General features: G+C 45.1%; 1 protein-coding gene and 1 pseudogene across 3 annotated transcripts in view; both read right to left on the minus strand.

The window, feature by feature from the left end:
• Positions 1-24,911, minus strand: part of KCNG3 (potassium voltage-gated channel modifier subfamily G member 3) — a gene marked incomplete at both ends in the record, with an annotated part of 46,250 nt that overhangs the window by 20,467 nt on the left and 872 nt on the right. The gene's annotated exons all lie outside the window — the stretch shown is intronic.
• Positions 20,510-22,962, minus strand: LOC308418331 (cytochrome c, somatic-like; annotated as a pseudogene). The gene is made up of 2 exons: positions 22,752-22,962; positions 20,510-20,843 (listed from the first exon to the last, which is right to left on the minus strand). The product of its transcript is annotated as a cytochrome c, somatic-like (transcript).

The following is a 24,911-nucleotide window of genomic DNA, read 5'->3' on the forward strand; positions in this document are numbered from 1 at the left end:
TACCAAAGGAAAACAATGATGCTCGACTAGCAAAGAGATTTAAAAGTCAAGTTGTAGCGTTCCTTAAAGTCACAGGGAATCCATTAAAGACTTGACCGTAGGTGGATCCATCCACTCAGTCGGTATTTCAGTGGTTACTGTCAGCCCCAGTGTCAGGCCTATGAGGTAGGATGTGAGAGGGTTGTGGGATATTCAGGGTGGGGACAGTTGTGGGATGGATGGAGATGCTGTCAGTCAGGAAGCTCCAGTGCTCACTAGGGAAACACACAAGGCCAAACTGTGGATACCAGACATGAAATGAGGAGAAACAAAGGGGGCACTGAGGAGTCTCTGTCAAGACCCTGCCACCGGCTGGCCATGCACAGTGCAGTCATAGTGGTGAGGCTGTGAGTCAGCCACATGGAATGCATGGGCACAGAATGGACATATATTTGCTGTCTTATATGGTCTATGGAGTGGTGAGGGTCTAAAGGAGCCAGGCAGAGCCCCTGGCTTCCTGTAAAGTGAAGCCAGTGAGAAAAGCAAACTCCACTTAGAATCGTATTCCATGCCATGGCTGCTTTTTGGTCATTTTCTCTTCTTCAGAGTGGTTTCCCTCCTTCCTCCTTTACGTGGGTCGTGGGAACCAATCCCAGGCTTTTGCAGCGTGCACTTTAGCCATCAGGCCTCTCGCCAGCCTCCCCTGAATTCCACAACAGCCGGGAGAGCAGTCACCATCTTTTAGGAATGTCATCAGCCCCATCGTTTGGCTGGCTTACGGCCTTCTTGCAGTAAGCTTGGGTTGTTTTGTCCTTATCTCTGGAGTGGTGCCCGAGAACCAGGAACACTGAGTCTGTCTGACTGACCAAGGATTGGGGCTGGTCTTTCAGCAAAGGGTAGGTAGCCTGGGTTTCAGAAGACTACCATGTTATAGGTGGGCAGCCACGGAGCACAAGCTTGAGTCTGTGGTTCTAAGAGGATTCCTAGAGAAGCTGCAAAAGCCCATACCACAGGCATGTGCCCTCCCAGGCCATAAAGCAACTTCCGGCTCCTCACACAGTGCTCCATATACAGGTGGTCCCCTCAAGGGCGCCATAAGAAACCCCTTCAACACAAGACCGACCCTCGCTTTCCACACAGAGCTGCATCAAGAGGCTCATGCTCTTTGGATTTAAATGACAATTCACTCCTGAAAGACTCATGAGACAAGAAGGGGCGCCACCCATCCCCCTCTTCAAACAAGATCTTATAAAAACTGGTACCAACTCCTTTCTTTAAGGGCATCTTACCATATGATTCCAACTCTAGCTTTATGTCAGTAAATATAAATACTGTAGCTATATATGTAGAAATAAACTTCTAAAGAGTCATTTTTAAGAGTGAAGTCATCTTGACTGGTACTATTTGCCATTTTCTAACTACAGATAAATAACACATCCAGAGTTCAATCCAGCGTATTTTCATTTAATGTCTGTATGTTAGGCACTGACTACAAACATCAGAGGCTGGGGCTGAGGGCACTTCTGCCGACAGTTTCCAACATGCATACAAAAACAGTTTAAATGGGGCATGAGAATTGCAAGTGTCGCGTGACCTGTACTTTGGTGATGGAGGCAGAGGTTCATAAGCAGCTGACCTGACCTATGTAGTGATATCCTGCACAGTCTGGGCTAGGAATAGAGGCCACGACTGAAAAAAGGGGGTGTCCTATCAACCAGGCTCTGTATTAGTTATTTTTCTCACAGCTGTAATAAAACAGGAGACAGGGATGGCTCAGACTGGGAGGAAAGTCATACACCACGTGTAGAAGCCATGAAACTCATGGCAGCAAGATCAGGCAGAGGTGGCTCTCAGTCATCTGACAGACCAGGAATTAGAGCACAGGAGAGAAAGGAGCAGGGCTAACACAGCCCCAAGGATCCGCCCTCAGTCACCCCCTTTCTCCAGTGAAGCTGACTTCCTGAAGTTCCTAATAAGCATCATCATTATCTAGGGACCAACTGTTCAAACACACAAGCCTATGAGGGTCATTTCAGGATCGAACAGTAAGGTGCTCACTCCCTGCCCAAAGGCTCTCCCCTCCCCCCCACACACCCCCACCGCCTGCCCATGGTTCTGCCCAATCACAGGCCCTGAGCCCCAGGACTAAAGCAACCAAGGGTAGATCTTCTGAAACCACCAGCCAAATTCCCAGCACACAGAGTAGACAAATCCACTTGGAGTAGAACTGACTTCCAACTGACAGCAGATAAAAGCTAACACATGATTGTACTCACAGTCGCCTCGGCTGCTGTCTGCTTGCCCCAGCAAACGTGAGTCGGGGCAGTGTGTCATCTCAAGCCTCCTGTCTCCACACACAGCCACCTTGCTTGGTTACCATCATCAGTCTGGTCTCAAGCATGACCCCTGCAGAGCCTGACTGTTGACCCCCAGCATGGTCTGTGCTGGCAGCCAGCTTGTTCCCACTGTAGGCAGCAATGGCTGTTCTGTGTGTGTGTGTTTGTGAGTGTGCATGTGTAAGTGTGTGTTTGTAAGTGTGCACATTTGTGTGAGTATGTGTATGTTTGTATGTGAGTGTGTGTTTGTGAGTGTGTGTGAGAGTGTGTGTGTTTGTGTGAGTATGTGTGTGTGAGAATGTGTGTTTGTGTGTGAGTGTTTGTGTGTGAGTGTGTGTGTGTATATGAGTATGTATGTGAGTATGTGAGTGAGTATGTGTGTGAGAGTGTGTGTGTATATGTTTGTGTGAGTGTTTATGTGTGAGTGTGTGTGTAAGTGTTTATGTACGAGTATGCATGTATGTGTATTTATGTGTGTGTGTGTGTGTGTGTGTGTGTGTGTGTGTACGTTTAAAGCAAAAGTTCCCTGTATTGAAACTTCCTATAGACCAGGCTAGCCTCAAACTCAGAGATCTCTATGCCTGGGATTAAAAGTATGTACTACCACACCCAGCACTGCATTTTCTTTTTCTTTTATGTAAGTATTCATTTATTCTATGTATATTAATACACTGTAGCTGTCCTCAGACACACCAGAAGAGGGCATGAGATCCCATTACAGATGGTTGTGAGCCACCATGTGGTTGCTGGGAATTGAACTCAGGACCTCTGGAAGAGCAGTCAGTGCTCCTAACTGCTGAACCATCTCTCCAGCCCCCTACATTTTCTTATAATTGAATTTAGTGACATAATTAAATATACAAATGCTGTAAAAAGTTTTATTACTTGTGAATTTAGCTGTTACATCAGTCTAGTGAATACTTAGAACAAAAGGAAATGTGTTTTGGGAATTTTGGTGTTACTTAAAAAACAATTAAGGGGCTGGAGAGATGGCTCAGCAGTTTGAAACATTGTTGCTCTTGTGTAGACCCAGAATCTATTTTCAGCACCCTTGTGGTGGCTCACAAGCATCTATGACGCCAGTTCCTAGGATCAGACAGCCTCTTCTAAACTCTTTGGGTGCCAAGCATGAACACAGCACACATACATACATGCAGGGAACACTCGGACATATAAAATAAAGAAAAAGAAAAAAAAAAAAAAAAAAACAATTGGAAGCCAAGAACTCATGGCAGACAGACGTATTACGCTTGAGACTAGCCTGAGCTACACAGCCATAGACAGGCCATCCAGGGCTACATTAACATGACTGTCTCAAACAAAAACCACGTTAGAACATAAGCAAACAGTAAGGCTGGAGATCAGTGAGAAGGATGCTTGTTCTCCAAGCCCAGAACCTGAATGTGGTCCTCAGCCATAGACAGGCCATCCAGAGCTAAGCAGACTCTGTCTCCAAAGGACAGGATGCTTTCAACTCCTCCCCCCAAAACAAAGCAAGGTGGACAGCCCCTGAAGGAAGATGTCTAAGGCTGACCTTTTACCTCCACACATACATATACCCACACATGTGTAAACAGGCCCACATATGTGTGTGCATGCACATATGAAAAAGACTAGGTAAATCTCAACAGAGACTAGAATAAAGAATTTACAGGACATTTGACACAGTATTAACATCCAAAATGCATGAAAAACTCCCACGGCTCAGTAGTAATAAGTATAAATATACCCACTTTACAATAGCTTGCAGGGGCTGAAGAGATGTCCCAGAGGTTAAGAGCACTGGCCACTCTTCCAGAGGACCTGAGTTCAATTCCCAGCACCCACATGGCAGCTCATAACAATCTATACCTCCAGTTCCAAGAGCGTGGCTGCCCTCTTCTGGTTACTTCAAGCACTACATACATATAGTGCAGAGACATACATGGGGCCAAAATAATCATATGTATAAAATAGAAATAAATATGTATTTTAAACCACAGGGTACATATTTGGACAAGCACTTCACATAGTAAGACATATAAAATGCTAATATGCACATTGAAAAAATGATCTGGGGGCTGGAGAGATGGGCCAGTGGTTAGAGCACCAACTGCTCTTCCAGAGGACCCAAGTTCAATTCCCAGCAACCACATCTCGGAGGCTCACAACCATCTGTAACGGGAACTGATGCCCTCTCTAGTGTGTCTGAAGACATTGACAGTGTACTCACAAACATAAAATAATTAAATCTTTTAAAAAAGAAAGCACCAAAAAACCAAACCAAACCAAACAAACAAACAAACAAAAAACATGATTTGGACTTGTTGTTGTTTTGATTTTGAGGCAGGATCTCTCTGTGTTGCCTTTGCTGTCCCGAAACTCACTCTGTAGACCAGGTTGGCCTCAAACTCAGAGATCTGCCTGCCTCCCAAGTGGTGGTCACCATCTGAAATGCTCGCACTCAGGAGGCTGAGCAGGAGATCAGCAACAACTTGAGGAAAGCCTGGATCACATGATGTGTTTCAGGCAAAGCTGGGATGCAGAGTAAGACTGGAAAAGGAAAGAAGGAAGGGAGTGGGGAGGGAGGGAAGGGAAGGGAGAACAGAGGGAGGAAGGGAGGAAAAAGGGAGGGAAGAAGGGAGGATGGAGGGAGGGAGGGTAAGGAAATGGAAGAAAAAGGAAGGGAAAGGAGGAAGAACAGAGGGAGGAGGAGGAGGGAGGGAGGGAGGGAGGAGCTAGCCAAATAGTGCACACTTGTAGTCCTAGTACTAAGGAGCTGTCTTAGTTAGGGTTTTACTGCTGTGAACAAACACATGTCTGTAAAAAAAAAGTCTTATAAAAAAACAAAACAAAAAAAAAAAAAAAAAAAAAAAAAAAAAAAAAAAACACTTAACTGGGGCTGGCTTACAGGTTCAGAGGTTCAGTTCATTATCATCAAGGCAGAAGCATGGCAGCATCCAGGCAGGCATGGTGCAGGCAGAGCTGAGAGTTCTACATCTTTATAGGAAGGCTGCTGGTGGAAGACTGACTTCCAGGCAGCTAGGGTGAAAGTGTTAAATTAAGCCCAAACCCACAGTGACACACCTATTCCAATAAGGCCACACATCCTGATAGTGCCACTCCCTGAGCCAAGCATATACAAACCATCACAGAGGCCAAGGCAAAGTGGATCTCTGAGTTTGAGGCCAGCCTAATCTACAGAGGGTCTACAGCCAGGGCTACACAGGGAAACCCTGTGTAGAAAAAATAAGAGATGAAAAATAATAAAAATGAAAAAGGGAAAGAGAAGAGAAACACAAACACACACACACACACACACACACACACACACACACACGGAACTCACAATCACACAGCTCTCCTCACGCAGCACCATATAAGGCCATGGTCACAATGTCAACTATGGAATTGGTTTTCACAGGAGGAAGGATCAAACCCAAACCAGTTGACGCCAAAGTGTAAAAAAATGACCAACACATTGAAAACCCGAGTCTCTGAAGGATGTCTTTGTTCTGGGACTTTGTTTAGAACTTAGGAACCGAAAGCACGGTAGAGAAGGCAGGACAGAGAAAGAAAACCTGAGGAAGCAATACAACAACAAATATGTCATAGGAATCAACAAACAAACAAGCGGCCACTCATAGGACACAGTCCATAATCCCAGCACTTAAGGTGGAGGCAGGAGGCTGCACACCTTGGGGGAAGGGGGAAGGTGCACGCTGGCCAAGCTTCCTACATTTGCGGCCAGCAGAAAAAAACAATGTCTGTTTTGGTTTTTTGAGACAAGATTTTGCCTAGCCCCAGTTGGACTTCTATCCACTAAACTACTGATCTGATCCCCCTGCCTCCACCTCTGAGCGCTGGGTTCGCCGGTGTAGAGATGGAGAGAAATGCCCTCAGATGACAGCAGCATCTGTAAGAGCCTTGGGTCCTATCTGGCTTCTCCCTAGCATAGCCAGGCTGCATTTTGCCTGATATCAACAGACGGTAGACTTGAAAACACTGTCAACTGCATAAATGATATCTCGATGCATTTTATTCTAAAAGGTATTTCGTGTGCATCAAATCAGCAACATGAATCTGATATCTGGAACCAGCCAGCCGCCAAGCACTGAGACTCTTATTCCCTGTTGGTGAGAGCATAAATCAGGGCACCAACCACAGCAGCTGCTAAGAGAAATGTACATCCCCTTCCCGTCTACAATCAGACCTAGGTAGATAAATTAAAGACATTTTCCTATCTGCACACTGAGTCATGAACAAAGCTGTTCACTGCACTACCACAGTAATGGAAGGTTTTTGCAGACAGAAGAACATCTCTGTCTCCTATAGTTAAAGAGAAAGGGTTGCAGCTATGGAAATCAACCACAGCACAACAGGAAAAGCAAGCAGCAGGCTGGGTTCTGGTGCCATTCCTAACAGTGGTAGAAACGCCACTGCAGTTGCAGAGTGTGGGAGATGCCCTGGACACCCACGGTACCATACTTAGTACCATCATTGGAGGGTAGTGGGAATTTCCATGGTGGGGCCTAATGGAAGGTCTTTAGGTCACCCAGGGCATAACCTGGAAGTGAAAAGCTGGACCGTAGTCTCTTCTTCCTCCTTTCCTGTTTTCTAGCTTTGGGGTGAGCAATTTCCCACCATATGCTTCTACCATGACTTACCATCTCACTACAGACACCGAAGAGGAGCCAGGGCTACATGTTTTTAACAAGCTGCAGACTTTTACGCATAATTTCCTCCCCCGACTTTTAGAAAGCATATTCCCCACAACACCCTGCCCCCGCCCCCACTCCACTCCTTCCCCAGCAGGACAAACTGGCCCCAAACTTGGCATGTCCATATAGTTAAGAATGACCTTGAACTCCTGGTCCTCTGGTTTCCACCTCTAGAGTGCTGGGATTACAGACCTGCACTGATAAACCTTCTGTGAAACACGTTTCTTTTATTTCACACGCCCATTTGTTCTGCTTAAATTTTGATAAATGTAACCAAAGAAAATACATTTTGATTGGCATAAGAAATTCTACATTTAAAAAAATGCCCAAATTTTGTTTTATCTTCAGTCTGTCATATTTAAGAAAAATTCTTCAGAAGATTTACTATAGTGAATTACTACCAACATTTAAATAAGTTATACAGGTTAACTGAAAAATTGGAACAATCTGTTTTAAAAAAAACATTGTAGATTGTACTTTTAACTAGTAACATTTAATTTGTATCTTTCTAGTGCCTGAAGAAAATCTTTTTCATTGAACTTAGTTAAGTGACATATATAACAATAACTATCAATTAGGTTCAATTTGGTCTTTAATTTGGCTTTTGTAATGTGAGTCAGAATTCCCCATGCATCATTTATACAACCAAAGACAGAGTGTACTGTGCAGTGAGAATTGGAGCTCCAACTAAGCATGCTCTGAAGCCAGGAGCTGGTGTCCCCAACCCTCCCCTGCCATGTCACCAATATCGCTGACTTCCCAACAGTCTCCCCTGAACTGAAGACACCCATTACCTCAGCATATTTTGGGGTAGCAGGGAACCTAAGGTGGTTCATGCCATTGCTGGGGGGACAGAAAATTCTACCACATTTACTTCACTCCCTCTATCTCTCACATACAAGGTACATGGAGCTAAGGTCTTCACATGGTGATGTGACAAAGATGGAACTGCATGCATGCCACATACAATGTCATAACCATGTCCTTGGGTATCATCTGTGGTCACATACCATATGCAAAGGAACCAAGGATGGGATTTCCCTGAAAGGCAGAGCCTGATGGCTCCTAGCGTTCTCAGTGGTGACAAGGGCTTCCTTCTTCCTTGTCACAGTGTCCCTACCTTAATGCCTGTGGTGAACATCATGTAACGTGATGCCCTCACTGGACACCCCCATCTCTGGACACTTGTGACATCATGACTACTGACCTATAGCAACATGGTCCCTAAACTGTCCCACAGCCATTGCTGGGTCTACTGAGCTAACGCATGGTGCTCTCAAAGCTGGTCACTCTGGAAAAAACTTAGAAAAACTATATATCCCCGACAACATTTTTATTCTGATACAACTCTGTGTGTGTGTGCATGAGTGCGTGCGTGTGCTTTTGTGTGCATCTCTATACATGGATAAAGGCCAGAGGATGCTCAGGTCCTGCTCTATTACTTTATTCCCTTAAGACAGGGTCTTCACAGGACCTAAAACTTGACCTTTTTTTGTTTTCTTCTGTTTTTGTTTTAAGCTGGCTGAATAACCATCCAGCCAGAGCTTCTCCTGTCCTCCCAACCACAGCACACGGGAGATCCTGGTGTTCACAGCCATGCCTAGTTTTCCCTGGGCGCTAGAGATCTGAACATAGCTCCTCATGCTTACACAGCAGATGCCCTTGTCAGCCGAGCCATCTCCCAGCCTGACATACCTTTTTAAAGTTAAGATGGTTGCAAAGTCGGTCCATTGCAGCATATCATAAACACAAAACCTGTACATCTAAACTGACAAATGAGAGCCAGCCTCGGCTGTAGCTCAGTTGGTGGGCTGCTTACCTGCCTTGCATTCACAAAGCAGGGTCTTTCCTCCCCAGCGCTGAATAAACCAGGCACTTGTGAGATTACCACAGGAGGATCAGGAATTCAGGGACAGCACAGGTTACTCGGCAAATGCAAGACCAGTAAGACAAAAGAAAACCTAACCTCAAAGCAAAAAAAAAAAAATTAAAATGGTTGCTTGTTAGTGGACAGATTAAACTGAGCGTTCTCACCACAGAGACTGCAGAGCACAGGAGCTGACAGGCCTGTCAGCTACGGCTACAATGTAACCAGAGTGCTGTCAGCCAGGGTGCCACAGCCTGCTTCTCCACTCTAGAGGAAGGGGGGTGGATCGCTGCAAGCCAGCAAGCAGCCTGGTCTACACGGTGAACTCTAGGCCAGCCAGGGATGCACAGAGAGAGAGACCCTGCCTCGAAAACAAAGATTCCACCAAGGGAGCATATCCAACGTCAACTGTGCCCTGTAAACAATTACTCTTTGTACTTTAGGATGAGTTTGAAATGCAGAGAATCAAGCCAGGGCTTCCCATAAGCCAGGCAAATGTTCTCAACTAGCATCTGCCTCAGCCCCACAGTAATTTTTTTTTTAAGGGAAACAATGGACTCTAATGATATTTTCTGCCAAATCAATTTCATTGTTCAACTTAGTTGAAATCAAAGGATTGGCAATCATCTAACTTGATCATAGGATCATTCATTCTCTCCCTTTGTAGGAAATGCTGCATAAGGGCTGGAGAGATGGCTCAGTGGTTAGAGCACTGGCTGCTCTTCCAGAGGTCCTGAGTTCAATTCCCAGCAACCACATGGTGGCTTACAACCATCTGTAATGGGATCTCATGCCCTCTTCTGGTGTGTCTGAAGACAGCAACAGTGTACTCACATATATAAAATAAATGAATCAACTTAAAAAAAAAAAGGAAATGCTGCATAAAACATAAATGCTTAGCCCAAACCGTACAATGGCTGCTGGTGCTAACATTGTAGTCTTCTGCTTGGCAGTGTCAGCTTGAAGTGGGTATGGTGCCATATGTCTGTAATCTCAAGACTTAACACTTGGGAGCAGAGGCAGGAGGATCACTATGACTTCAACCCCAGCCTGATCTACATTCCAGATTCTAGCCACCAGACACTGGGAAGAAAGTTCAGTGGCTGTACTGGCTGTTTTTGTTAACTTGACACAAGCTGGAGTTATAGAGAAAAGAGCCTCAGTTGAGGAAATGCCTCCATGAAATCCAGCTGTAAGGCACTTTCTCAACTAGTGATCAAGGGGGGAGGGCCCCGCCCATTGTGGGTGGTGTCATTTCTGGACTGGTAGACCTAGGTTCTATAAGAAAGCAGACTGAGCAAGCCAGGGGGAGCAAACCAGTAAGTGACATCCCTCCATGGCCTCTGTATCAGCTCCTGCTTCCTGACCTGCTTGAGTTCCAGTCCTGACTTCCTCTGGTGATGAACAGCAATGTGGAAGTGTAAGCTGAATAAACCCTTTCCTCCCCAACTTGCTTCTTGGTCATGATCTTTGTGCAGGAATAGAAACCCTGATTAAGACAGTGGGTAAGGTACTTACTACACCAAAATGAGGAGCTGAGTTTGAATCTCTAATACCCACATACAAAGTCAGTCAACCCAGCCGTATACATGCTGGGAAGCAGAGACAAGAGAATCCTTAGGGTTTGCTAGCTAGCCGGTCTAGCCAATTGGTAAGTTCCAGGATTAGTAAGAAACTCTGTCTCAAAATTAATTAATTAATTAATTAATAATGTGGAGTTATTAATCTCTAACTTACACACACACATTTTGAGGAAAGGTCTCACTGCATATGGCCTTGGCTGGCCTGGAACTCACAGAGATCCTCCTGCCTCTGCCTCCTGAGTGCTGATATTAAAAGTGCGGGTCACCATATCCAGCACAAATAAATTTTTTTTCCTTTTACATTTATTTTATGTGTACAGGTTGTTCCTCCTGTATGTGTGCATGAGTATCATGTGCACACCTGGTCCCGGCAGAGGTCAGTAAAGGGTGCCAGAACTCTTGGAATTGGAGTTACAGATGGTTGTGAGTCTCCATATGAGTGCTGGGAATCGAACCTGGGTTCTCTGCAAGAGCAGCAAAGGGTCTTAACTGCTGAGCCGTCTCTCCAGTCCCACAAATAAATATTTTTACTTTGGAAAAGGGTGAGCAGAATACTTGTTAGGGAAAACAATTAGAAAAGAGCAAAGCAAGAATTTCCCACAGCTTCCAGAGGATGGGCTTGGATGTCCATACTAAACCTGAGGTATTACTTGGCTGGTTCCAAGACATTTTTGTTTCATGTAGATTTTAGCTATCAATACTTATATTAGATATATGATAGAAATTTTTTAATTATTTAATTCATTTTAAATAGTAATAAATAGGTCTGAGAATGTAGTTTAGTTGGTAGAGTACTTGCCTAGCATTCATGAGTTCCTGAGTTCGATCTCTACATTTCATCAGCCAGCCCAAGGTCCTTTCCTATAATCCCAGAGCTGAGGAGGCAGAGGCAGGAATGTCTCTGAGTTACAGACCAGCTTTGTGTACACCATAAAATCCTGCCCAATAGACAACAACGGGACAAGAGAGATGGCTCGACAGAGGACCCAAGTTCAGTTTCTAGAATACACACAGGTCAGCTCCTAATTACCTGGAATTCTAGTTCCAGGGCATCTGACGCCTTCTTCTGGCCCCAACAGCACCTGCACACACACACACACACAGACACATATATACAGTTTTAAACGTTTGAGTTTTAACTATATGTATATCTGTGTGTCTACGTGTGCACATGAGTATACATGCACATGGACATTAGAGACTTCCTCCCTTCCCCACACCCAGAACTGGAGTTACAGGTGGTTGTGAACCAACTAATATAGGTGCTGGGTGCTGGGTATCACGCTAAAAAAGAAGCATGCACTTTCAACCAGCTTTCTAGGCCCCAGCAATCTAAAGATCTTTAATTAAAAAAAAATTAAGGAAAAGAAAATTGTACTAACCTTTTTATATAGCTTTATGCCCCAAAAAGGTGAGCATGTGGGAAAGCATCTACCTCGGAACTGGACTCTTTTTTTTTTTTTTTTTTTTCTTAATTTGTTTATTTCAGGTATTGTTGTCAGATCCCATTACAAATGGTCGTGAGCCACTATGTGGTTGCTGGGAATTGAACTCTGGACCTCTGGAAAAGTAGTCAGCTGAGCCATCTCTCCATCCCCTGAGCTGGGTTCTTTTGCAGCCCAATTCTGTGACATCTGAGACTGGTCACTTAGGATAGAACAATGAGCTGATGGTGCAGGTTATAAAGTACTGACAGGGCTATCTGAGTGCTGTCACTGAGGCTGGCCTGGAACTCACAATGTAGCCAAGGCTAACCTCAAATTCTCAACCCCTCAGCCTCCTGAGGGCCAAGACCACAAGCTCGCATCACCATGGCCAGGAACTTGGCAGAATTACTAAGTTTTACCCTCAAGAATGAATTTGATTGGGCCAGAAAGATGACTCAGTGGTTAAGAGTATTGACTACTCTTCAGGGGTCCTGAGTTCAAATCCCAGCACCCACATGGTGGCTCCCAACCATCTGTAATGGGATCTGGTGTGTCTGAAGACAGTGACAGTGTATTCACATATATGAAATACATTCTTTAAAAACAAAACAAATCCAGCCCACTGTTCTCCTTAAACAGAGTCACCGAATTCCTCCCAGTGAAACGCATTTGCTCTGCCTTCAGCTCTGAATAAATGAGGAATATCAGAATATCGGTAGTGTTGTGGGGAGCTCTCCTTTGAGACAATCATGAGTCACCACACAGAAGTCCTCTGCCACCTCCAGGGTTGGTGTCAGTGTGCAGTGGCAGAGCCCACGACTGGAAGCCAAAGCCAGGCACTCTGTGACACTGAAATTTGTTTTACAATTACAGATAGGTACTAAGGGGGAAATTATGATGAAAATCGATGGTTTGTTTGATTTGTTTAGGATACTCTTAGATGATCCTTTGAGGACACAATGCCCAACACAGGCTGGTTGTTTACACGGCTTTCAGGGTGTGCATGTGCCTGGGGGATTCTGGTTGATGCTGATAACCTTCTACAGCCCTGGCTCTGCCGCCCTCCAGTGACCCAGCCCACAGCGGCACCACATCTCATCCGCGACCCTTCGGCTCCTTCTGTCTGCTGAAAGTCGCTGAGGACCAGGGCTGGGTCTCCCTGTACCACAGGGTCAGCTGGGTAGGTAGTAATAATACTAACCAATGCCCCTTTGGTGCTTTCTGGTCTTGCTATTTACCCAAGCGGGCCTCAAACTCATGATTCTCCTGCCGTGGCCTCCTGAGTGCTGAGATCACAGGAGTGACTCACCACAAAAGGTTCCACTTCCTGTTTCTTAAGCTTAATATTCATATTAAATCATAGACATTTTCTATTTGTCAGTGCATGTGTGTGTGCGTGTGTGTGTGTGTGTGTGTGTGTGTGTGTCTGTGTGTGTGTACCACAGCTTCCATGTAGAACTTACAGGAGTCAGCTCTCTCCTTCCGCTGTGTAAATCCTAGGGATCAATCTCAGACTATCAGATCTTACTAGCAAATGCTTTTTTTCCCTATAAGGCATTGATTGGTTCCCTCTGGGTCATGTTCACAGGAGTCTGCATATAAAATATTTATGTAACAATTCATAACAGTAACAGAATTAGTTAAAAACTAGCAATGGAAATAGTTTTATGGTTGGGGGGGTCACTACAACATGAGGACCTCTATTAAAGGGACACATGCATCGTTAGGAAGGCTGAGAAGCACCGCTCTAAGCCATGTCATACACTTGTTGCTAAGGTACCTCGCTGGTGGATGCAGATTCACACCCTCCCGACTCATCACAGGCATTTCCCAGCACAGAGTACGTGACGGCCGATCTATGGGTGCAGTCTCTAACAGCAAGAGTCAATTTCTAACTGTACCTACCGTACTCAGACATCTCACTGTCAACTCCCACGCAGGGACCCTCCAAGGTCTCTGAGGTGGAATCAGGCATGCACAACTAGACAGAGGAGTGTTAGAAATGAGGGTGTGAGTGGGTGTGACCAAAATGGCTTGGATATGTGTATGAGATTCTAAAAACTGAGAGAACATGTGTGTGTATGTGTATGTATATGTGTGTGTGTGTGTGTGTGTGTGTGTGTGTGTGTGTGTGTGTGTGTATAGAGAGAGAGATGTATATAGATATGGGAGAGAAGGGGAGTTAGTTATAAATGAGCTACCATCATGGCCTACGCAGAAGCCTGATGCAGGAAGATCACAAGCTTGCGGCCTACCTGGGCTACATAGAAACTTCCACGGCAGCCTAGGCAACTAGGAAAGACCTTGTCTGAAAATAAACACCAAAACACTGGCATGAAACTGCGCCTAGAAGGACATACCTTTAATCACAGCACTGGAGAAGCAGAGACAATCAAAGTCTGTGAGTTCAAGTCCAGCCTGATCTACATAGGGGATTTCCGGTCAGCCAGGGCCACACAGTGAGACCCGGTCTCTAAAAACGTAAAACGAAATAAAATAGACTGATACGAGCTCTTTTCCTGCATGTACAAGGTCCTGGAAAACCCCGACACTGCCACTAAATAAATACTCAAATGTGACTTAATCAGGTGAGATGGAACACTCCTTTAATCCCAGAATTCTAGAGGTTAAGTCAGGCAGATCTCTGAGTTTGAAACCAGCCTAGTATACACAGTAAGAGCCTACCTTGAAAGAAAAAAGAAGAAGAAGAAGAAATGAATGTGAACTACGTAAATATTAAATCAGTAAGATAGTTGTCAGCTTATGAAAACTTGATTTCCCCTCCCAAGCACAGATAGTAAACAAAGTTCTCAGTCCACCCCAACCATGACTGGATAGTAAGTTCGGGTAGTAGAAACACAGAACAATTTGTGGGTCAGTATGCCTTAGGAGGAGCCAAGGGCAGCATCTAATATCAGACTTGGCAGAAATAACTCAGTTGTTAAACTTCTCAGACACCCAGAAAGGTAGTGCAATTGCTATGTTGATTTCGACAAAGTAGGAAACTTGGGCCTGTAGAAACACTGAACCCTAGGACTCTCTGCTGGGCATAGACGAATGAAGTCCAAGCTTGGCTCAGGCCTGGCAGTACAAGCCTGTTATCCCAGCTGAGGCTGGATGATCACAAGTTCAAGTCCTGAGTGGGCTACGGAATGAGTTCAAGACCAGCTGAGGCAACCTAGCCAAATTTTGTGTCAAACTAAAATATTTAAAAAATATTTAGGGAAACAACTCAAAGGTAGAACCTGGCATGAGCAAGCCCGTAGGACCAGGCCTCCTGATCCACCATCACATGGAAACCCAAGATCTCGGCGAGACATTTATTTCAGGAGGTCAGGGGCTGGCAGGCGTCCCCTCTACCCAGCCAGGTTTTGAGGTGCAAACTGTCTCTTTGGGGGGTTGATTTAAAGACAGTCTCATGTAGCCCAGGCTGGCCTCAAACTTGAACTCCTGATCCTCTTGCTCCTAACCTCCAAGTGCTGGACTACAGGCACCACCATGCTGAGCCAGAGACCGTAGCTGTCCGATTCTGACAGACAGACACCACACAGAAGAATCATTGTAGCTGATTTCCAATAAAACCTAGCACAAGGTGCGGAATCTGAATGCCATACAACGTTAAGTCACAAGGAACATGGGCTTTGCTTTGGTTCATTTTTAAAACTGTTTGGGGCTTTTTATTTGAGGCAATGTTCCTGCCTGAAACTTACAAGTTTATATATCAACAGACCTAGTTCTTTTTCTTTTGCTATTTAAAAATCCAACCAGTGAGCTGGGTGTGGTGAAGCACACGGACAGTTCTGGCACATTTTATACTTCTGTAAACCCCCAACCAAACCATATGACTAAAATAGTACGGACCGTCACTTGCCTGTGCATGGGTTCAATCTCCACAGTAGAAAAATGATCATCTGGTCATTCATTCATGTGTGCGTGGGGTGCGGGGGAACAGATAGATAATAAGCCATAACAAAACAACAGGGGAAAAAATAAAGCCAAGAAAAATTTAAATCTACTTAAGAGTTTGATCCACACACACACACACACACACACACACACATACACGCGCGCGTGCGCATGCGATATTATAGTTATTACTTCCTATCAGTGAAGTTGTTCTTGGGCCCACAGGTATCAGGGACCCCCTGGCATAACCACCCCCGGTGAGCAGTGAATACAATTCTGTGAGATCTGCCTCCCACCTTAGGGTTCTATAAGAAGTGTGTAGCAGAGAAAACCCCAGGCAGTGGTTGGTGAGGAGACTGAGAGTCCATTTTCCACATTGTATGACTGAAACCATCTTGACTGAAAGGCTCCGTGCTCTCTAAGTGAACCCTGGCTTAATTATACACTGGAACACTGTGCAGACATTAAAGAGAACCAAGTACTAGGCGTGGTGTCAAATACCTATAATCCCAAACTGGGGAGGTAGACGACAGAAGATCAGAATTTCAGGACCAACTTGAGCTCTATAGCCAGATCCTCTTAAGGAAGAACGAGGAGGAGAAAAACAAACTGGTGTGAAGAGTTTCCAGATGCATCAGTAAGAGAAAGAAACAAACTCTTTGGGGCGTGCATTGCTTGTGCAAAGGACTCACGTGTGATTCCTTGCACCAACACCAGGCAGCTCACAACCACCTGTAACTCCAGCTCCAGGAGGTCTGATGCTTCCGGCCTCTGCAGATGCCCACACCCTGAAACACACACCCAGGCACCCAGAGACACACAGGCATGAACAAAATTAGTCCAAAATGTTTGCGAAGGTAAACTTCTCAGCAGGATTAAAGAGTAAATCCAGTCACACATACATTTAACATCTATATAATATACAATTCTATCTATGCATATATTCACATGTATGTATGCATGTCTGTGTTTACAGTGCGTGTGAAGTTCCTAAAAGAGTACTCAGATACTGGCAGTGAAGCAGGCGGATCCAGAGTTCAAGGTCATCCTCAGCCACACAGCAAGCCTGAGGCCAGAGAGAGAACCTGCTTGGGGCTCAAGGAGAGTGGGGCGCGATACAGCTTGACATTCTACATTCCCCAATGGGTGAGGTTTTCAATAAAAATTGATGAATAATGGGGGCATTTAAAATGACTTCTTTGCCAAAATGAGAGGGGAAAAAAAGCACTTTATTAGAAAAAAGGTATTGACAAAATAAATCTTCCACAGAACGATAAAACTGGCAGCAGACATTAAAAAAAAAAAAAAAATCCTACCCACACTTAAAAGTCTAGTATGAAAGACCAGGGTTTAACTGAGGTCCCAGGTTCCATCCAATCTTATCAGAGATCTATTAATTACCAACTTCTACAAATAACCACCTTATCTGCCAAGTGAAAGTCCGGAGACCTTCCGTCTGCAATCTCAAATACCGCTCTTATTTTTAACACATTCCAAAGCCTATTGGGTTTATGTAATATTGAACACAAAAGCAATGGAAATAACACAATTGATTTTTAAATTTCCATCACCTGGCTGCTTCGTTTTGATTAGTTAAATTTCCTTAACGGCTGCTTAAAATAACACGCACCAAAAAAAAAAAAAAAGTTAAACGTTCTACATCCTCCTCAAATTCTTGCCACCAAAACAAAGTAATACAAATTAAAGATCCAAATCCCCACATGTAACAAAGGACTTCTAAAGAACAGATCAAAATTATCATAAGGCTTTTGCATGTCTGATTAAAAACCCAGGACAATTCTGAGACCGCCTGAGTGTACGCAAGTCCACAGGTAAAGGATCAAGACACAGCTTCCATACCCAACCCACCTGACAGAAGCCAGCCCGTGTCACAAGCAGCTACCAAAGGTACATTTTTCTAAAATAGATAGCAGTGTCTAGTAATGTTTTCTGTGTCTTAAAAGAGATTTATTTGGGGGTTGGAGAGATGGCTCAGCGGTCCAGAGCACTGACTGCTTTTCCAGAGGTCCTGAGTTCAACTCCCAGCAACCATCTGTAATGGGATCTGATGCCTTCTTCTGGTGTGTCTGAAGACAGCGACAGTGTACTCACATACATTAAATAAATAAATATATCTTTTTTAAAAGAATGGATTGATTTATTTTGTGTGTATGTGTATGTATTGCTGGGGTTCCACATGCATGCAGTACCAACGGAAGCCAAAAGGGGGTGTAAGATCCCCTGGAACTGGAGTTGTAGATGTTTGTGAGCCTCCATGTGGTTGCTCGGAACAGAACAGAGGTCCTCTTGGAGAGCAGCAAGTGCTCTTAACCACTGAGCCGTCTCTCCAGCCCCCTTTTTTGATACAGGGTCTCACCACGTAGCTCAGGGTGGTCTCAAGTCTGCAGATCTCCCGTTTCTCCTGTGCCCCCACATCAGATGGACGCTTAGTAATCTTACAAGGTAACCTATATGCTAAAGTTTCAAAAAGAACACAGATCTCCTTGGCAGTGTCAGGAGACTTTAGGCAGAAGGTCAAACTTCCTTCTAGGATCCAGTCAAGCCTGTTGCTTTGGGCAGTGCTGTGCAGCCCTATCACGGCTGGAACACGGTGTCTGCCTCACGTCCAGGACGCAAAGGGAGTAGGCCGAGGCCAGGGTCCCGATATTCCATTCAAGGGTACTAGCCCATTGGAAAGAGTCTGCTTGACCTTGTCAGTCCACACGCTCACCCAAAGAGTAATTAGTCAGTACATGTGTTAGTCTAGGAGCCTGTGAGTGCTTTCACTACAGATCCTTGCTGACATGACATCACGGTCCTCTCGACAAGATGGCTTCAGTCATACAGTATTGGAAATGTTCTCTGATTCCTTTCTCATCCACCCTATCACAATATCATCAAATAGGAAGCAGGCTGCATAGAAGAGGGTTCTAGTCAGTCAGTACTCAAAAGTAGGCTAAAGTAGTCAAGCCAGAAGCATCCCAGTGCCTGCGCGCCCAAGGACAACTTTGCTCAGTAATAAATACCTCCCACCTTCCTAGCCCAGTGCGCTCTTACAGAATGAAGGTCCCCAAGGCCAGGTACTGTAGGACTGGCTCCACAGCCTGGGATATTCTTGGTAGCCATTGGGAGGCGGGGCCTATGAAAAAGGAGTTAGGACACTAGGGTTGTACCCTTGAAAGGGATATCGGGACCCTGGCCTCAACCTACTTACGCCCTTTGCTTCCTGGACGTGAGGCTCGCACTGACCCATGCCTTGCGTTCCAGCCATGGTGGGCTGCACTGGTACAGGCCCAAAGCAACAAGACCAAGAGGCCGTGGGTTGAATCCTAGAAGCCATAAATCAAGACAGACCAATCCTTCCTTTCAAGTCGCTCCTCTCTGGTATTTCATCAGTGATGGAAAACTACTGCCCCGTTAAAAGAGATAAAATGCATCACTGACCGATCCGATCTCTACCTTCTCCACAACCATGTCGCTATGCAAAAGGCCCACCCTTTCCCCTGGCTGGTCTTACAGCATTTCTCATTTATCCAAAGGGTTGGGGACATGGCTTAGTGGTGCTTGCCAACGTACATGAGGCCCCTAGGTTTACACACACACACACACATACACACACACGTACACATACACACAAACACTTGTTCTTAAAGAGGACTCAGGCTCCATTCCCAGCACCTGCCTAGTAGCTCAAAACCTATCTATAACTTTACTTCTAAGGGGATCCACGCTCTCTTCTGACTTCCACAGGCAGCAGGCAAAACTAAAAACTAAAGCATACATCAAATAAACAAACAAAACACCAAAACCCTACTTCCAGGGCTGAAGAGGTGGCTCAGCAGTTAAAAGCACTGGCTGCTCTTCCAAAGTTCAATTCCCAGGAACTACGTGGCAGCTCACAACTGTCTATAACTCCAGTTCCAGGAGATCTGACACCCTCAGACAGTCATACATTAGGACAGAACACCAGTGTACATGAAATAATAAACAAACTTCCCAAGTTCAGGTAACGCTTGAAAGGAAATGCACGCTCCCTCCACACCGAAGGTCTTCTGTTCTCTGTCAACTTCTTCCTTTCTTCAGACACACCAGAAAAGGGCATTGGATTCTCATTACAGATGGTTGTGAGGAACCATGTGGTTGCTGGGATTTGAACTCAGGACCTCTGGAAGAGCAGTCAGTGCTCTAACCACTGAGCAATCTCTCTTGCCTATCAACTTCTTCCATAGATAAGTCTTTGGAATAAATTCCAGCCCACCAAATGGATGGTCCTTGTACTCTGTAGGTAAGCTGGGTCCTTTGCCTTCTCAAAGCTTTCGCATCTACTTTTTTCCTGCCTGGATGCCCTTCCCTCTAGTTTCCCATGGTGGCTCTCATACCCAGGACTCCTTTTCAATTATAAAACTCTCATGTACTTGTTTACAGTGAGTTCTGTCTCCTCACCCCACTATTATCAAATTAAAAGCTCCAAAAGAGTAGGAACCCTACCTCAGTCACAGAAACTTATTAGGTGATGGATGCTTAGAATTTCTTCCTTCCTTCCTTTTTTTTTTTTTTTCTTCATGTTACCACAAGTCAGTTTTACTTAAATCAGGACTGTCCAACAAAAACATTGTTAGCCATTCATGATCTGAATTTGGAGTATGAACTAAAGTATGGCACACATTAAAAGTCATGAGACATTTGTTTTGTAATAAATAAGGCAGTGAAATTACTCATCAGTAGCCTTTTTAAGATAACTATTAGGTCTGCCCTTTCTCCCTTCTTCTTAATTCCAGCGAAGATCATGTTTGTTCCAGGGATGTACTTTTTAGGATTCCCCAAACATTCCATCAGGGTATCCGCTCCCCAGGTGATGCCTTTGCTCTTGTTGGCATCTGTGTAAGAGAATCCAGCAGCCTGACCTGTCTTCCGCCCAAACAGACCATGGAGATTTGGTCCAGTCTTATGCTTGCCTCCCTTTTCCACAGTGTGGCACTGGGCACACTTCAGAACAAAAGTCTTCTTGCCTTTTTCAACATCACCCGATTTAAATTCGCTCCGGGCTGGTCAACACCACAACCGCTCAGGCTCTTAGACGTCCCATTCTCTAACCAATTTCTTTCTTTCTATGTCGCCCAAGCTGGTCCAGAGTCCCAGCCCCTCATAATTTCTTAACTATCATATTTTTTTCCTCAATAAACAGCAAAATGTGCTAGAAGGCTGGGCAGCATTCTGTTAGAACATCAGGCAGCAGCGACTGTCTTTTAATGGGGGGGGGGTGTTAAGCTAGAGAACTAAGTATTTCAATTCATAAAGAATTAATCCACATTGTTACCCAAACAGCTGTAACAAAACTGTAACAAATGACATGTCAGTCTGGATGGATGGCTCTTAGTAAGGTACTTGACACTAAACCCTGACAACCAGATCCCCAGTATCCACATAAAAGCAGAATGTGGCAGCACAGGCCTGTAATATCAACACAGAAAAGGAAGTCCCTGAAGCTCACAGGACTGTCAGCTAGGCTAGTGGAATCCATCCGCTCTAGGTTCAGCAGGATATCCTGTTTCAAACTCTCAGATAGAAAGGTAGAGAGACCTAAGAAGGTGCCTGACATCAAGCTTTGGTTGGTCTCTGTATGCACTCCCCCCCCCACATACACACACACTCATGCACACACACTAACATACACATACACCCACACACAGGCAATGCATACATACTCCACACCACACACACATGGGCACATTCCACCTCCCCAGACAGGTATGGTAGTATATGCCTGGAATCTCAGCAAGTGGAAGATAAAATTAAACAAGGAAAATGAAGGTCATCCTTGGCTACCTATTGAATTTCAAACCACTCTGGGCTATGAGACTGTCTCAACACCCTACCCCCTACTTCCCCCAGCCCTCAGCCCCCAGCCCTGCCAAAGGAAGGGGAAGTTTGTTTAGACCTAGCATGGTACTCCACACCTGTAACCTCAGGACTAAGGAGGCCAAGGCAGGAAAATTGTCAGTTTGAGGCTGGGAGGTGGTGGCTTAAGCCTTTAATCCCAGTGCCAGGGAGGTAAAGGCAGGCAGATCTCTGAGTTCCAGGCTAGCCTTGTCCACAGTGTGAGTTCCAGGACAGCCAGGGGTATACAAAGACAAAAAAAGACTGACTCAAGAACAAACCGGGTGGTGTGGGGGATTATGAATGAGTTCACGTGCCTTGGAGAGCTTTCCATCAAGGCCACAGTGTGTGTAAGAGAAAATGCCATGGAGGAAGGCCATGACAAATGATGTATAAATAGTTCAAAGCGGCAATCCCTCACGTTTGGGAGGAAATATCTCATTTACTAGGGCGGCCCACAAAGGAACAGACCCTGAACTGGGAGTGAATGATCCCTTTCATTAGGGTAGGAATGCACCGTGAGCGCACAGGAACCAGAGGGTAGGGTGTGGACAGCCTGCAGCTGGTGTTGAGCATTCCCAGCCCCTGCAAGTCAACCTGGTTAGGTACTGGGGATTGAGGAGGGGCTTAGAATATGCTTTTAAGGATGCTCTGAAGGAATTTCGGTTCTCCTTAGTATGGACTAGAATTGTTATTTAGTATCTAGTTTAAACAAGCACAGAGCCATACAAGGACTTCCAACACCTGTTTATTCGAGGTTGGGAATCAAATCTTTTGACCTGGTACTTTTAGTACTGAGCCAACATTCCCCAGCCCTCCCCCCCATTTGGAGGTGGGGTACAGGGTCTCACTGTGGCACAGGCTCCGTCTCTTGACCCTCGGACATTGAGCCTGAGTTGGTAGAATGACAGGCGTGAGCCTCCACCCTCTGCCATTATGGTACACACACTTAACACACTCTCTACTCTCTATGGATAAAGCTTCTCAGCACAAACGATGCAAACCGGCCGACAGGTCACCAGGGCTGCAAAGCAGTTATTCGCATCCTGAGAATATGCTTTCTAGCTACTGCTCACTCCGGCTCTCACTCCCAACATAACATACAAGGTTCATGCCTGTACCCACGCTGTTCCTTTTACTGGAAGACTCTATTTTATTCTTCAGCAAGACACCGGATTGTGCAGGTTGCATAAACCGGTTTATGTAAGTGACACCCCCTGCCAGTGTTGGACAGTACACCGCCTTCTGAGGATGCCTTGTCTCCTGCCTCCATGACCTTGAAGGCATTCTCGGAATAATCCCACTACGGAAGTCCCACTGTGTTCTGCATCAACTTTTCCTTATGAGAAAAAGTTACAGTGTTTGGAACAGCTGCACTGACTGGTACACACTCTGATGAGATCAGTCAAGATTGGGCAGCTCTGAGGCTGGGGATCCAAGTAAGTGACAGGTCACTTGCCTGGCAGGCTGGGGTCACGGGTAACCTCAAGTCTCCACAAGGGTGTGGGCTCATTTTAGTGTCCAAAGGCTGGCAGGCACTGAGCCACTAACACGTCTCTGCAGAAGGAGATCAGCGAGGGGCTTCCTGTGCAAAGTGTGACAACATCCTTAATATTCCGCTGTGCCTGTTTTATCATCTGGGGCTACATGGGCTTTCTTATACCTACTCAAAGAAAGAAGCTTAAAACTGGGCCATTAAGCCAAGAAAAACATGCATATGCCTGAAATATCTGGGTATCTAGGAAACAGAATGACTTGAATAATTATATACATACTTAAGATACATATACACAGACTGAGCCTTACTCTATCTTCCTCATTTCCTCTGCAGCCTCTCTTACATCTCTGGCTCCTCCCTTTTGGGTTTCTTCAGTTTCTCTATCTAAAATTACTGCTCACCCTAAAGCTTTTCACGAACCATCTTTCTCCCCAAGCTCCCTCCTTCCTTCAAGAAAGTTGCCTCTCACTTGTTTCCCTGTAATCAACGCCCTCAAAATCTAAGCCAAACCAGTCAATCCTTCTGTTGCCTTGGCTAATGAGCTCCGTCCATCACGAACCTCAGAATTCTACAGTTACCGATGAGTTCTTTCAAAGCCGTGGTTCATTTCTCTATGGTGCTTTCAAAAAAAAAGATATGGAGGTCACTTTATTTATATAGGGAAGTTAATTTCATTGTATTACTGGGACACCAAGGAACAGTTCCAGTCTGAGTTTCGTAATTGTCTACTTTTCAAAGCATAGATCTGGGGTTTCATGCCAAGACGGCTGGCCATGGGCTCTGGCTACCGGTCCACTGTAATTACACCTAAGATTCATACAGAGAGCATGAACATTCTGTGGGATTCATACACTGCAGTATCCACACACACCACAGGTCCTAGTATAGCCAGGCCATCGAGAAAAGACTACAGGGCACGGCCTTGAAGTAAAAGGGAATGGAGGGGAAAAAAATTAAGACAGAAAATGAGTGGGGGAGGGCTCCTAGAAGAGTTATCAAACAAATGGCAAAAGGGAATATACAGTTTGGGTTTTATGCCCAAAATGGCTGTCTGCTCTGAAAGTCCAACTTTAGTCTGCTTATTCCTCCCACCAAATATGCAAAATAAACTCACTTGTTCTAAAAACAGGAGAGCGTTATCACCATTAAGAGGTGAGCATGATCGCAGTAAAGATTAAAGTATTTTCTTCTCATCCTAGTAAAGTGGGGGGCGGTGGGGGGGGACACACTTCAATGACTGAATCATGTTTCTGAATTTGGGGAAGTTTCTCGATTTTTCTTCTCTCCCAAGGTGATAGCTGTTTTTGTTTTCTTGGCCACACTGAAGACACTGAGTGAAACCCTAAATCTTTAATACCACACAGAGGAAAGGGATTTGCTAGGTCCACACTTGGTCAGAAAGGAGAGAAGAAAAAGGGCACAGACATCCATTATTCAGAGCCTATCACCAAATTAGCCTCCTTTATAATACGGCAATTCCTTCCCAGCGCGCATTACGCCAGGGGCAGGGTGTGCAAAATGTGTGGGCACTGAAGCAGACCACATTTCACCGAAATGAGACTTCATCTTTCCAAACACCACCAGTATGGGCACATATTTCAAAGAACTCTTAGCTCAAACTGGATTATCTTGCAAATTATTACATGTTAGCAATAAAAGTTTGGAAAAATCTAATTAGCAGGTTGCTATTTGGTCAGAACTAAACTATAAAGCCTGGGGTTTTAATCTAAAAGACAGA

Source organism: Micromys minutus (genome assembly GCF_963924665.1).
Source record: "Micromys minutus genome assembly, chromosome: 3".
Taxonomy (NCBI): Eukaryota; Metazoa; Chordata; class Mammalia; order Rodentia; family Muridae; genus Micromys; species Micromys minutus.